Genomic DNA, 15,421 nt, shown 5'->3' on the forward strand with positions numbered 1-15,421 from the left:
CTGAAGCGGGCTGACCACTTGTTCCATGTTGTATGCTGTGATGAGTGGAAGCAAAACGTGAATTACAAATGGAAAGACCATTGGATGAAGAAGGTTGACTTAAAGCCCTTAAACAAAGGTCGGCAAACCAAGCAAACCAGACTAAAAGAATCTGAAATAAAACAAGGACCATTGGAAAACACAGCAATTGCTCACCATAAACACAAGGTCTCTAACACAGATGTGTCAAATCAGATATATTTTATTGGTAAGGTGTGCTTAATTGAGACACAAGATCGAAAGTGGTACATGACATTGTTAACTGTCACAAATAATAGGCGGTACAAAGAGTGATTGCTGGGAAATGGTAAATGTATTGCATTACACATTATTCTTCATAACCAGTCGTGTGTTCATGATAGCGGAGGGGTATGATTGGGAAGTGGGAAATTAGTGTAGAGGGAAGAGGGTTATTCACTGGGAGAGGCAACTTTTTGAAGTGATCTTGAATGCTGGAAAGCAGGTTATCACCCACATGCCATCTGGCAGTGGTTTACAGTCTAGGGGACATATGAGGATGAAAGACTGGAATCTGAATGATCGCACAACAAGAAAAAAGTATTCCTACTGCTAAAGTTTCAATCAATTTATGTACGGTTCAGATAAATCATCTGTATTCCACAATTAGATTGTATAACTGTTTTAACTTTTAAACATCTCATTGAACAATAAAGCACAGCGCATTGCACAACAATGAAAAACGTATGACAGCAATGCATGCAATGTGTGTGACCTCAGTTAACCCTATTCCAATATGTGGTGCAAAATCCATTCAAATTCAACCACAGTGCATATGTATGGTACATAAACATGTAATTTCATAATTAAACTTCTGATCAAAAACACAACTGATGAACCCGTTCTTATTAATGCACCATGGGCAAAATGTTTGGGTCAAATATGCAAGTCCGATATTTCACAATTCCATGTGGGTTGGGACATTCATATTTTTCAGTCCAAATTTGTGAGGTCAAGATGACAATGTGAGTGTTTTTTTCCAGTTAGAAGCTATGCACAATTTTGTAAAAAAAAAAAAAAAAAAAAAAAAAACCAGAGTATTTATTGCTTGTATTCACTCTCCTTGACGTGTCAAATGCCAATGCCTTTCGACCTCGTTATTTTGAGGTCTCCTTAGGACATGGGCTGGTGTATTGTAGCATGACCTAATGTCAGCTGTGTATTCCTCTGTGTTCTGTTATGGACATCTAAAGTCAGGGTTGTGATTCTGTTGGGAATCCTGTATTATTACCGTAGTAAACTGGCTAGTCTTTGTTAGACCTGTCAGCCTTAGTGGGTTAATCGGCATTTACCCAATTGGCATATCTAATTTACTTATAAGTCCCTACTAAAGTGCACTGAATGTGCCCAGTGTCTGTAAATGAAATGCTAATAATGGGCCTGTGGCACAGGTTGTGCCACCCACTTAAGCAGCCCTTTGAACATGTCACAGGCCAGTCGACTTGGCATTTAAAAGCCCCTTGCCAATTCTTAAACTGCACTTTTATTACATATAAGCCACTCCTAAGGTAGGCACTAGGTAGCCATAGGTCAGGGTGCTATGTAATTAAAAGGTAGGACACATGCCTTTCAGTTTTACATGTCCTGATAGTGAAAAACTCCCAAATTTGTGTTTCACTACTGTGAGGCCTACCCATCTCATAGGATAACATTGGAGATTCCGTTTTACAATTAATAAGCTGTAATTCATGACTGGAAGGAGACAGAACTGTCATATTTAGTACTCATGGAATTGTTACCATTTTGAAAATGACACTTTTAGAAAGTTGGCATTTTTCTTCCTCTTAGCGCTGTGTGCCTGCAGCCTGTATCTGACCACTTGTCTTGGGTGGGTGACAGCTGGGTTTTGTGTATTCCCTATAGACAGCCCCACAAAACGGGAGCTTAGGTGTGACTTGATGAGCCCTAATTGGCTACTCTGACAGGGTGAGAGGAAGAAGCTGGCCACAGGCTCTCACTTACAGTTGAACAGGCTGTGTCCTGGCCCCTCACAAAGGGCTGCATACCCTCCTGTAGCCAGGGCCGGAAGGGCCTCAGTGCACTTCAAAGACCTCTTAAGTCTCCCCCATTTCAAAGGCACCACTGGGGATAAGAACTGGACTTCATACCATACCACTTCAGTACACTTCCAGACCTCTTGACACCCTGCTAGGAAGAAGGACTGTTGTGCTGCTATAAGTACTGCCACTCTGCTGGACGGCTACTCTGGAAGAACTGATGCCTGGCTGTCATGACCTGCAGCCCTCCTTGCCTGGGTGAGGAGGACTGGACCTGCAACTCTCCAACCCAGAACCCAGAGTGAGACCAAGAGCCAGCTGACTGGTCTCCTGATCTGAAGTCTCAGGGACATAAAAGACTTGCAACCAGTCCAAAAGTGCAACTAGACTCTGCCAGCTGTGAGCTTGACTTGCCAAGTGATGGCACCCCAGTTCTGAGCTCTTGGAGGTAAATCTTCAGGTGTTGCTCTAGCAGAAACACGACATCTCCACTGCTGCAGGAGCCAAACTGGTGAATCTGTCCCAGTTGCATGGATAAAACCAGTGTATCACATTTGCAACCAGCACTGTGGTGTTTCCCTCTAAACAAGGTCCTTGAAACGATGACTCTAAACTCCACAATGCAGCCACTGTGCTCATCAGAATAAGTGATTCACCCCAACGTCGATGCTGCCAACACCCACAGCCGAACTTCATTGCATCTCAGCTCTGAAGCATCTCCATCAATGCCTGGGGAACTTTGATACATTTCCGCGACTGCGTGGGGAAAAATCAACGCATCTCCTTGAGGGCGTGGTTCGGAACCAGTGCAATGCTCCTGCCCCATGATTTAAGGTACTTTGGTTCAGCAGGCCCAATGAGGTCCCAGTAGCCAGCCCACACTCCATCGCAGTCAGCCTGAATGTCTAATTTGTCCAGGTCTGCTTGATCAGGGTGCATACCCCTGTCAACAAGAAACCCTATTTCTAAAGGTCTTCCTCCAGGGATTGGAATGTTTTAACAAAATATATTTGTTAATTCTTGGTTTTAGTTGTCTAATTGATAATTATGCTTTGATCATCTTATTTAATGCCTCCATATACTCGTGAATCCTTCTTTATGGGTGGCAGCAGGGTTGCAAACTTCCACTTGAAACTGGCCCATATGCACTGGCTTCGTGATCAACGCTTTATGAGTCAGATGTTTTGTCTAAACTCTAGACAGTTATACAATCTAATAGTGGGATATGGCTAATGGATTTGAACTGTACATAAATTGATTGAAAACTTCAGGGGAAGGAGTGCTTTTTTATTGTTGCATGAATATTGGGGCCTAACTCCTGCTTCGCTTTAAATTGGCCCATTGCCATTATTTTTTTCTGCTGGAACCTGAAAAGAGAAACACAGGGATTTCAGAGGGTAAGTATAATATAATGTGATGGGCACATTACAGGGGTCTAGAAAAACCTGCTCAGGCAAATTCTTCACTCCCAATTACAGATGTCATTCAGTTCACGACTCAAGGCCCACCTCTTTTGAGCCCACTATTCAAGCAATTTTCTCCACTTCTTTTCTTCCCCATTTGTTGTCATACATGCCTCACCTATACATTGCATATATAATACCCATGTACTATGCCTTGCCTGTATAACGTTTATTGCACTGTCATAACTAGGACCTCCCAATAAAATCACCACTGGCACTAATCAATGTCTCTCTACGTAACTTGTGTAATTATAAAATCACAACTATATGAACAAAGTCACAATGTAACAGGAACTACGTAACTTCAACTATGTAATCTTTGTCAGACACACTCATCTACATTACATACACTGAAATCACTTAGTGTAACTGTAATAATGTAGGTAAGCTTTCCAAATCAATGTGTCGGCAGTTTCCAGCTAAAGAGGGCGGTGTGAAAGAAGAAGTAGTCTGACATAGTTCATAGTGCAGCGGGAGCTGAAGGAGAGTATCTCAGCCTTGGAAGAGTTCAGCATTAGCAGAGACAGGGCGGTTGCATGGATGGTGCTTTTTCATGAGCCAATTCAAAATATGAAGGTGGCGAGAGGGACGGAAAGGGGGTGGAAAAGAGAAGCATTGAGCATTTTCAGTTATAATTGAAAACAAATGCTGTATGAAGAATTACACAGGGAGAAGGAACAGAAGGCTAGACTTTGAAGGAAGCCGATTTGTAGGGGAGTTGATGTGGCGCAGAACGTCTTGCGTCTCTCTACATGGCACGAGGCTCATTTTGTGTCCCACTGGGAGCTGCTGTACAGTTGTGTTCAGGTCTCCAAGGACGTGTACTGTTGTCATCTGTGTGTTGAGCAATTTGCCTTTTTAGGTCTCCAATCTATTGCCTTCTGGGGACCTGGCAACTAGTAGTGTCCCTTGCACTGCTCAAACCTACTAGATGTTTGCTGATATGAGTACTCAGGTCATGGTTGTGTATGCAGCTTTCCTTTAGTTTTACAATGAGTCAGGAGTTTGGATTTACATGGCGTACTCTCAACAGAAGGAGTTAAACTTTGTCATGCAGGGTTCTAGGATCTCTTACCTACTGAAGGCTGGAGACATTATTTCTCCTTTATCTGCAATAGCCACCTCTGCATTTCATATCTATGTTACAAACCATTTCCTAATAATTAAGGAGCCTGTACACAAAGGAACCTGCGGGCAACACATTTAGTTACATTTTCAATTGGACACTACCCAATTGCCTACCATTTTGTGCCTTCCTTTATTCTCGCACCTTATGCTGGTGTTTTCCTGCTGTTCTTTGTCCTGGGCCCATTCTGCCCTGCATTGCAGTGCTGCTTAATGTAGTGCTTTCTTCATTCCTGGTGACTGTCCTGCTTCAATCATTTATTACCCTTGATGACATTTTAGCCTTATTCTGTCTTTTTGTAATCCTTCTCAGAGACACTAGCTGCTTCCATGTTTTTAAGATTGCTGTCATAGCGGCTACTAGAAGGAGTTGCTTGTTCTTTTGGCAAATAAGCTAGAGAAACTGAGTGAACTTTGTATCCAGTGAGTGGCAGCTGTTGGTGAGTGAGAGTAATGCCAAGAGACAATGAAAGAATATTTGCAGGGGAAAGTGATGAACCAGTTAAGGCAATATCATATATGCCAAGGTCGGTGCATGTCTTGAGAGCTGTGTACTGTAACCTGCAGCTCTAAATATCACAGAGAGGACAAATAGAATGAGAATCAGGTGTAAACTGTAGCACTAAGCTGAGTTGATGAAGTTAGACACTACATAAAATATATATTCAGTGGAATGGAAGGCTTAGAAAACAAAATTGGAGAAGGAGTAAATTGATTGTGAACTGACAGAGAGGTTGTGAAGTTGTGCAACAACAATTGTTCAAGCACATTGAAGAAAAAGGGAAGCTGAATAACATGGCAATAGCTGGTGGAAGAGTGCAAGTCTAGTGTGGTTTACTTAGTCATGAGATAACAGCAATTTTGAACCGTTGAGGACACTTGCCACATCGAAGGGAGTGATTAAACAGAGGTCAGACTTGAGAGACTTCTGAAGTTGAGAGCCAAATGTCTGATAGTTAGGGGATCGAGTAAGGTACAAGTGTGGTCATGGTTAGTTGGCAGTTTAAAGTGTGAGTGAGTTCTCCAATGTTGTACTGAAAAAAGATGAGAGCTCAGTGAAATTAGTGTGGGTTAGTGGAGGGATTTAAAAAGGTGGAACAGTGAACAGAAGCCTGGCTAGTGGGAAGCAAACCATACAAAAATGTGGAGAAGTAGACGGCTAAATATGACATCTGTGATGACTGTGTAATGATTGGTTTAAAAAGACATAGGCCCTCATTACAACCCTGGCGGTCGGTGTTAATGCAGTGGTAATACCGCCAACAGGCCGGCGGAAAAAAAAATGGAATTACGACCGTGGCAAAAACCGCCAACATAGACAGCCACTTTAACACTCCGACCGCCACGGCGGTACAAATAAACAGCACGGGGGACACCGCTAACAGACAGGCGAAGACAATGTACCGCCCACCCTATCACAACTGGCCTATCCACCACCTTTTCCAGGGTGGAACCAACGTGAATAAAAACATGGCGGAAACAGCACACAGAAGGGAAAACACTCACCTCTCCACACCCCACGAGGAACCAGGACGCCATGGAGCCCGAATTGCAGATACTGCCGGCGATGGTCTTCCTGCTCCTCGATCAGGAGCTCCAACAACGGCAGCGACGACCACGGTGAGTATGTCACCTACAACAAGGGGGAGGGAAAAGAGAGTTACACACACATGCAACACGCAACACCCCCACCCACTACACCATACAGACAAACACAACAAAATGCATGAGCGAGGCCCACACAAGATACCTGACTCCAAACAGAGAGAACACTGGAGGGGCATCACATAGAAATTATACAGGCACCTCAGCCTGATGAACGCACAGTGCCACTGCTCCACGAGGGGGCTCCATGCCCACAGTTTGGTCCTGGGGAGTGCAAAGCTACAGTCTTTCAAGTCTTTCCATTGGGTGGTTTGCCCACTGCTTTATCCTGGGGAGTGCAAAGCCACAGTCTCTCAAGTCCTTCCAGTGGGTGGTTTGCCCACTGCTTTATCCTGGGGAGTTCAAAGCCACAGTCTCTCAAGTCTTTCCAGTGGGTGGTTTGCCCACTGCTTTATCCTGGGGAGTGCAAAGCCACAGTCTCTCAAGTCTTTCTAGTGGGTGGGTTGCCCACTGCTTTATCCTGGGGAGTGCAAAGCCACAGTCTCTCAAGTCTTTCCAGTTAGTGGGTTGCCCACTGCTGCATCATGGGGAGTCCAAAGCCACAGTCTCTGTAGTGTATAACAGTCTCCACTGGTTCTGGAGGGGGCATGGTGCCCAGAGTGCTTCATCCTGCCAAGGACTGAGGTAGTGGATGCATCTCTCCACTGGTTCTGGAGGGGGCATGGTGCCCAGAGTGCTTCATCCTGCAAGGACTGAGGTAGTGGATGTATCCCTCCACTGGTTCTGGAGGGGGCTTGGTGCCCAGAGTGCTCCATGTGCAGTGTGGCCTGAACAATACACTCGCCTGGGTGTGTGCGCCATGAGATTGCCGAGGTACAGGTAGCATGATACGCTATGGAGGCAGAGACATACCCCACACTGCTGCGGCTTCGCATTCCATATGCAGGTGACAACTGTGATGACAGTGATGCTTCATGGAAGCTGCCCAGGGTCCTGGAACTCGCCACCAGCCTCGGACGACTGACCACTGGGGATGGTAGCCATGTCAGCGGTGGTGCCACTGTCTGAGGACGTTGAGGGGCCACTGGCGGTGCTTGCGGCGGTGTCAGTCGTGGCGGTGCTTGCGGCGGGGTCTGTGGCGGCGGTGCTGGCTGTGGGGTCTGTGGCGGCGGTGCTGGCGGCGGGGTCTGTGGTGGCGGTGCTGGCTGTGGGGTCTGTGGCAGCGGGGCTGGCTGCGGGTCTGTGGCAGCGGTGCTGGCTGCGGGGTCTGTGGTGGCGGTGCTGGCTGCGGGGTCTGTGGCGGCGGTGCTGGCGGCGGGGTCTGTGGCAGTGCAGGTGGAGGTGTTCTCCGCCGTACAGGTTGGTGTCGACGTGGACAGAAGGTGTGACACTGGTCCCTCAGTCGGTGCCACCATGCCCTCTCCTGACCTGCCCTTCAGTTTTTGGCCCTTCCCCACCTTTCATGGTGGCGCAGCTGTCTTGCCACTATCCCCTTTCGTTTTCTCTGACCCCTTGGTGGCAGGTGTTTTCGGCTTCTCCCTCCGGGATGTGGGCACCTTTTTCACCTTGGCAGGTGGCGGAATGTCCTTGCCCTCGCTCCGTGGCACACTGGCAGCCCTGATGGTTGGCGCACTCCATGACCCCGCAGTTACTGGCACCACTGTGCCTGGGGATGTGGTGCCTGAGGTGCTGGGCTGGGACCTGGGAAACCTGGCCTAGGGGAAGGACGGTGGGGGGAAGGTGTAGGGAAGAGGTCAATGTTAGCCAGGAAAGGTTTTTTAGACACACTGGGACGGGTAGATGGAGGGGGTTTGGGAGTGGAGGTAGAGGTGGTAGTTGTAGGAGGTGTACGTCTGCTGAATTTGGGTGAAGGTGCATGGGCTGGAGGCTGTTCTGAGGTGGATGGCTGTTGGGTGGGTGCCTGAGTTTGTGTACTTTGGGAGGAGGGATCACAGACACATTGGTAGAGGACACTGGGGATGTGTGAATGGTAGTGGGGGTGGTGAGTGCACGTGAGCGGTGTGTGGTGATGGGTGTGCTGGTGATGCAGGTAGTGGCTGAGGATGTAGTGCATGCAGGTGTGAGTGGAGATGAGACTGGGAGGGAGGACGGAGACGTGGAGTAAGGGGACACAGTGGAGGCAGTGGATGTTGGTATGTGTGCATGGGTATGATGCTTGTGTGAGTGCCTGTGAGATGTGTGTTGCTTATGTTTGCCTGAGCCACTCTTGTGTGTTGATGTGTGTGCATGCTGGTCTGATGGTGTGCTTGGGATAGGCTGAGGTACAGGGGTGTGGGTCTGGATGGAGGAAGTTGGAGGGGGTAGGCTGGACACAGGGACAATGGCTGCCATCAGTGCTGGGGCCAGAGCCTGAAAAGCTCTCTGTTGGGCTGCCAGGCCAGAATGAATGCCCTCCAGGTATGCATTTGTTTGTTGCAAATGCCTCTCAACACCCTGGATGGCATTCAGCATGGTATACTGCCCAACAGTGATGGATCTCAGAAGGTCAATAGCCTCCTCACTGAGGGCAGCAGGGCTGACTGGGGCAAGGCCTGAAGTGCCTGGGTGTCAAGGCCCAATTCCTCAGAGTCTGTGCATTGATGATTTAGAGGCCCACCTCCAGGCAGCACCAACTCAGAATGCTGTAATACCACTGATGATTGGAGCATCCAGGCGGGGGGGGGAGGGAATTAGGATGGGAACAGCCAGGAGGGAGACCTAAAAGGAAAACTGTTAGACTTACCATAGAACAACAATCACAGTATTGATAAATCAAACAATATAAAAGTGTAAATATGTTTTCCATCAAACATATTAAATAAACTAAACTCCCTATTCTCACTTGACAATCTAATAATTGGCACTCCAAACCAACACCATAATGTACCAGAGAGCATATGTCAGAAACTCTGAAACTCAAGAGAAATAGTAAGTCCCAAAATAGAAACCAGGAAATCAAGGGTTAATATGACAAGAAAATGATTCTAAATAGAAGTCCACTCATTTTCTTTTTAGTGATTACAAGAACGAACGAGATGCTGCAATGGAAAACTATTACAAGGTCAATTCTCTTATTCTATTTAACATGTGTAAAACAATGAGCATAAGCGATCCAAAAATCAATAAACAAGAACAAATGTTATTTTTTAGCAAAACGGCAGCTATTTGGAAAAATCAATAAACAAGAACAAATGTTATTCTTTAACAAAGCGGCAGCTATTTGGAAAAATCAATAAACAAGAACAAATGTTATTCTTTAGCAAAGCGGCAGCTATTTGGAAAATCAATAAACAAGAACAAATGTGATTCTTTAGCAAAGCGGCAGCTATTTGGAAAATCAATAAACAAGAACAAATATTATTCTTTAGCAAAGCAGCAGCTATTTGGATACTTTGTATTCAAGGCAACATTCTAAACAATGTTGCCGGTTAAATAAAGCTGCACGCTAAGTCAACATGCAATTTCTCAACTTTGAAGGTCGGAGATGAGATTGCAATTATTACAGTTGCTTAGTAACTGACACAAACACCATTAGAGAAAACCCCAATGGAACGGGCTCACCGTGAACGAGTTGGAACACTTGTTATTAGTTTCTCTAGCAGAGTCTGGAAACGGAGTCAGCTTGATGAAGGCTCCAGAATAGTGTGCACTGGAGATTGGGTGTGGCTGGTTTATATAGCAGCGCCACACCCTAAAAATGGCTAACCTTGAGGGTTGCTGGGATATGTAGTCCCAGAAACAATGTGTGAAGGGTGAATCCAAGTCAGCCACCACCTAGTGCTTCCCCCTGGCCAATGAACCTTGTCACAAAGGGGGCGGGAGGAGAACCCTTTGTGTTTAGACAGAATAGTTCATCCTCCGATAACATGGGATTGAAACCTCGCCAACACCGGAGTCTGACACTGGGGCAAAGGAGATGCCCACCCTCCTGGGTGAGCGGGCACGGGACACACGCTGAGGGGCTGCTGGGAGGGCGGTGCTGGTAGGGGGGGGGTGGCGGCTGTACCTGTTAATGCGGTGGGCACAGAGGGCACCGCAAGGGAGCTCCCATCAGAGGAGTCGCCGCTGTCGCTGGTCTCTTCTCCTGTCCCCCCCGTGAAGCTCCCCTCACCCTCCGTCCCACTGATGGCTTCAGACTCCGTTGTTTCGCCCTCCAGGGCCAAGTGGGATGCAGCTCCCTCCTGCTCCGGTGCCAATGCTCCTCCGCCTGATGATCCTATTGCACACAAGAACAGTGAGGCCACAAAAAGGGGGAGGGGAGACAGGAGAAAGACATGTTCAGTGCATGCAACACCACTACCGTTGGCGGACACAACAGACACAGCAGCCCTCTGCACTACGCCATGCACTTCTAGTTCCTAGATTAATCACATGCCCATGGGGTACAAGGCCTAAGCCCGATTGCTGCACACCTGGAAGTCACAGAAGCCTGCCTAGCTGTAGATGGCACTAACCACTAGTGGGGTTGGTGTGCCACAGAGCCTGCCTTACAAGGGACCTTGCCTACCAAGATCGCCCTGGCTTAGGGAAACCACTGCCCACCTCCCCCACCCAGATACCTCGTAATGCGCGCAGAGTCAGCCGAATGAGAATGTACTCACCCCCTTGTGGCTGCTGTGATGCCCTCAAGCGCCCATCCAACTCCAGATACGCCACCGTCAGGATCCGGAACATCAGGGGGGTCAGGTGCAATGGGCACCCCTCCCACGTTGGGAGGCCATCCCCAGCTGGGCCTCCGCCGTCTCTTGCTCCAGCGGCGCAGGTCCTCCCATCTTTTACAGAAGTGGGTGCTCCGTCTGTGGTGGACCCCCAGGGTCCGGACGTCCTTGGCGATGGTACGCCAAATAGCCTTCTACTGGTGGGCGCTGACCTAGAGGAATAGTACAGGGGGAAAGGAAAATCATTACCCGTCCAGACCGTCAGACTCACTGACCCACGTTCCCACCCTTGCCCTAACGCACATATACTCACCGTCCGCACATGCAGGCCTCAGCCCCCCATTTATCTTCCATCCTCACCCCTCCAAACAGTCATTGCCCATGCAGCATGCTGACAGTGTACTCACCTGTTTGTCTGGAGGACCGTACAGTTGTGTGTACTGGGGGGAGGACACCATCCACTAGTTTCTCCAACTCATCCGAAGTGAAGGCAGGTGCCCTTTCCCCAGACACATGAGCCATCATTGCTTCCAGACACAGGTCACAGCAGCACTTGCAGTGTAGGTCCTCTCCTGTTGAAGGTCAGGTATCAAGTGAGTGAACAGACAGAAAAAGGCAGTCACGTCCGTGGCGGTGCGTACCGTCACCGCCGGCGTACATCATCATCGGCTCCTCGGTCCCATGTTAACCAATGCTGGATTGAGCCACAGTCTTCGACCGCCCACCGCGACAGTGTACAACGCCAGCACAGTTACCTCATATCCCCTTGTCCCACCGTACAGGTCAGGCAGCCGCCATTTCAGGGGGCCACATGGCATTAATATTAACTGCGTCACAGCAATGTAGGCCTTGTATACAAACAGTTACAGGCACATTGCGGATTAATAAATGTGTGCAAATGACATTTTGTGATACCTCAGTGTTGGCTGACTCTCTGCTCGCTGTTCTCGTCCATAGGGCACGTCTGCTGGGGCAGGTGATGAGATGGCAGCATCCTCCGGCGTACAGACTGCTGGTGGACCTGTCGACAATGGAAGAGAGACACATAATAGTCACCTACAGACTTGAGCGTGCAACAATCCATGAACTGTGCGCCCAGTTGGAGCCAGACCTGATGTCAGCTATCTGCCATCCCACAGGAATCCCCCTCTAGTGCAGGTCCTGTCAGTACTCCATTTCCTGGCAAGTGGTTCCTTTCAAACAACAGTGGCCATTGCATCAAGAATGTCCCAGCCAATGTTCTCTAACGTGTTGTCCAGAGTGTTGTCTGCCCTGCTGAAAAGTTACGCAACTTCATCGTGTTACCTCAGATGGAGGACTTGCCCACAGTGAAAGGTGACTTCTATGCCCTGGGACATATCCCCAACATCATTGGTGCCATTGATGGGACACATGTGGCCTTGGCACCTCCCGCAGGAGTGAACCGGTGTACAGAAACCGGAAGATCTACCATTCTATGAATGTGCAGATGGTGTGTTTGGCAGACCAGTACATCTCCCATGTGAATGCCAAATTTCCTGGCTCAGTACATGATGCTTACATTTTGAGGAATAGCAGCATCCCTTACGTGATAGGGCAACTCCAGAGGCACCGTGTGTAGCTAATAGGTGAGGACAAGGACCCTATACATTGTGAAGAGGTGTCTGGGTATGGGGTTGTCCCTACGGGTTAGTGCGTGTCTAACAGTTGTCCCTCGATATTTGCAGGTGACTGGTTACCCCAACCTGTCATGGCTACTGACCCCAGTGAGGAATCCCAGGACAAGGGCAGAGGAACGCTACAATGAGGCACATGGGCGAACTAGGAGGGTGATTGAACACACCTTCGGCCTCCTGAAGGCCAGATTCCGGTGCCTCCATATGACAGGTGGTTCTCTCTACTACTCACCAAAGTAGGTGTGCCAGATCATCGTGGCCTGCTGTATGCTGCACAACCTGGCTTTGTGACGCCAGGTGCCTTTTCTGCAGGAGGATGGGCCAGCTGGTGGTCTTGTGGCAGCTGTGGAGCCTGTGGACAGTGAAGAAGAGGAGGCAGAAGAAGAGGATATCAACAACAGGAACAACATAATCATGCAATACTTCCAGTGAGACACAGGTAAGAAGATGTCACTGCCTCCCATATCTCATACTATTATTGGAGCTAGCATAAGTCTGTCATTTTCACTCAGTGTATGGACCCTGACTTGTCACTTTGCCTTTCCATTTCACAGATGTGGGTCCCACTTTGTCCCCTCTGCTATATTTCCTCCTGGCTTACAGCTGTGTTACATCGGTATGTGCACAAGTAAATTGACATTGCTGTATTCCATGGTTATTGCAATTACACGTTTGTGAAAGCACAGACTGACTCTAGATTGTTTTGTAGTTGAAGTGTGTTTATTTCTGAGCAAATAAGTGGAGGGGGTTGTAAAATGGGCAGGGGGGATGGTGGAGGAATGTCCATGGCAGAGTCCAGTCTATTTGTTTCACAGGTGCATTGCCCAAAGGGGCATAGGAAGTGGAGCAATGGCAGTTGAAGGATGGACAGGGTGACAAAGTGGGACAGAAGGGTGACATTCAGGGGGGTCTCATTTCCTGGCGGGGGTCTTGGCAATGTTCTTAGTTTTGTTCCTGGATCTCAGGGACCGTTTGCGGGGTGGTTCTCCATCTGCAGGGGGTCGGGTGTTTATGGACTTCAGGTCCTCCCTGATCCCCAGATAGTGTTCCTCCTGCAGCCGCTGGGTCTCCTGAAACTTGGCCAGTACCGTTGCCATCGTCTCCTGGGAATGATGGTAAGCTCCCATGATGTTGGAGAGGGCCTGGTGGAGAGTGGGTTCCCTGGGCCTGTCCTTCCCCTGCCGAACAGCAGTCCTCCCAGCTTCCCTGTTTTCCTGAGCCTCTGTCCCCTGAACCGTGTGCCCACTGCCACTGCCCCCAGGTCCCTGATTTTCTTGGGTTGGTGGGTTTGCCTGGGTTCCTTGTAGTGGTGGACACACTTCTGATTGGCGTGTCCTGGGGACAGAGGGATGGGCCCGCTAGGTGGGTGCTGTGCTGGTGTTTCCTGAGGGGGTAGGCTCTGTGGTGGCTTATGCCAGTGTCAGGGGAACCAACTGTCCCGAGGTCCCTGATGGGCCGGGCTGGTCATCTTGATCCAGTTTTGCAGAGCTGCTGTCATCACTGTGGGTCTCTTCTGTGGGGGGACTGGATATGTCTGGTACCTCCTGTCCGGTGACGTTGGGTTGGGGTTCTGCAGGGGTGTAAAGGCATGATTATTGCATCTGTGTGTGCCATTGTGTACAATGGGTGAGTGACCCTGTACTCCGGTGCTTGCATTCTTGTCTTGGTCCTTCTGCGATATTTGGTTTGGGGTCTGTGTGGGTATCTGTAGTGGACATTCTTTGGTGATGGGTGTCCATGCTTTGGAGTTGCATGCAGGGCTTGGTATTGGGATGGGTGGGTTGTGATAGTGGGACATATGTGAGGTGTTGGAGTGATGGGGCTGAGAGTGAGGGTGGGAGTATGTGATGGCATGCAGGTAGGGTGGGGGGGATGAGGGAGTAAAGATTTGACTTACCAGAGTCCAGTCCTCCTGCTACTCCTGCGAGGCACTCAGGATGCAGTATTGCCAAGACCTGCTCCTCCCATGTTGTTAGTTGTGGGGGATGAGGTTGGGGTCCACTGCCAGTCCTCTGTACAGCAATCTGGTGTCTGGAGACCACGGAACGCACCTTCTGCCGTAGGTCGTTCCACCTCTTCCTGATGTCATCCCTAGTTCTTGGATGCTGTCCCACTGCGTTGACCCTGTCGACAATTCTGCGCCATAGCTCCAGCTTCCTTGCATTGGAGGTGTGCTGCACCTGTGATCCGAATAGCTGTGGCTCTACCCGGACGATTTCCTCCACTATGACCCTGAGCTCCTCCTCAGAGAACCTGGGGTGTCGTTGAGGTGCCATGATGTGGTGTGGGTGATGTGTGAGGTGGTGTGTGTTTTGATGTGTGAGGGGATGTGTTGGTGTGTGTTGTTTGAGGTGCGTGGATGTTGTGTAAATGATGGTGTTGTGTGTCTATGGATGCTGGTGTTGTTTATGGCAGTGTCTCTTTCTGGCGTGGTTTCAAAATTCTGGTAGTAAGGGTTTGTAAGTGATGTGGGTGTATGCTTTACATTGGATTGGGTGTGGTGGTGTGGTGTGTGCATGTATGTCAGGTGTTTGTATTTTGAATTGTCCAATGTGGTTGTGTTTTGTAAATGTGTGTGTATTTTGAGTGCAGCGGTGTGTACCGCCAATGGAATACCGCAATTGAAAGACCGCTGCGTGGATTCATGGGTAGTGATAGTGTGGGTGTATTCCTGTTGGCGTGACGGTGGAGGTTTTGTTATCGCCAGTTTATCACTGACCTTTGGTGTGGCGGACTTGTGTGGGTGTCTGGATTATGGCGGATTCCGAGCTGTGGGTCGTAATAGCTGTAGCGGAATTCCGCAGCGGTATGTTGGCGGTCTTCTGCACGGCGGTGAGTGGCATTTACCACCAGGGTTGTAA

At 48.9% G+C, this 15,421-nt stretch overlaps 1 protein-coding gene across 1 annotated transcript in view; it reads right to left on the reverse strand.

Moving 5' to 3' along the window:
* The window catches only part of LOC138296005 (two pore calcium channel protein 1-like), a 538,306-nt gene that overhangs the window by 128,416 nt on the left and 394,469 nt on the right, over positions 1 to 15,421 (reverse strand). The gene's annotated exons all lie outside the window — the stretch shown is intronic.

Source organism: Pleurodeles waltl, chromosome 5 (genome assembly GCF_031143425.1).
Source record: "Pleurodeles waltl isolate 20211129_DDA chromosome 5, aPleWal1.hap1.20221129, whole genome shotgun sequence".
NCBI classification, from domain to species: domain Eukaryota; kingdom Metazoa; phylum Chordata; class Amphibia; order Caudata; family Salamandridae; genus Pleurodeles; species Pleurodeles waltl.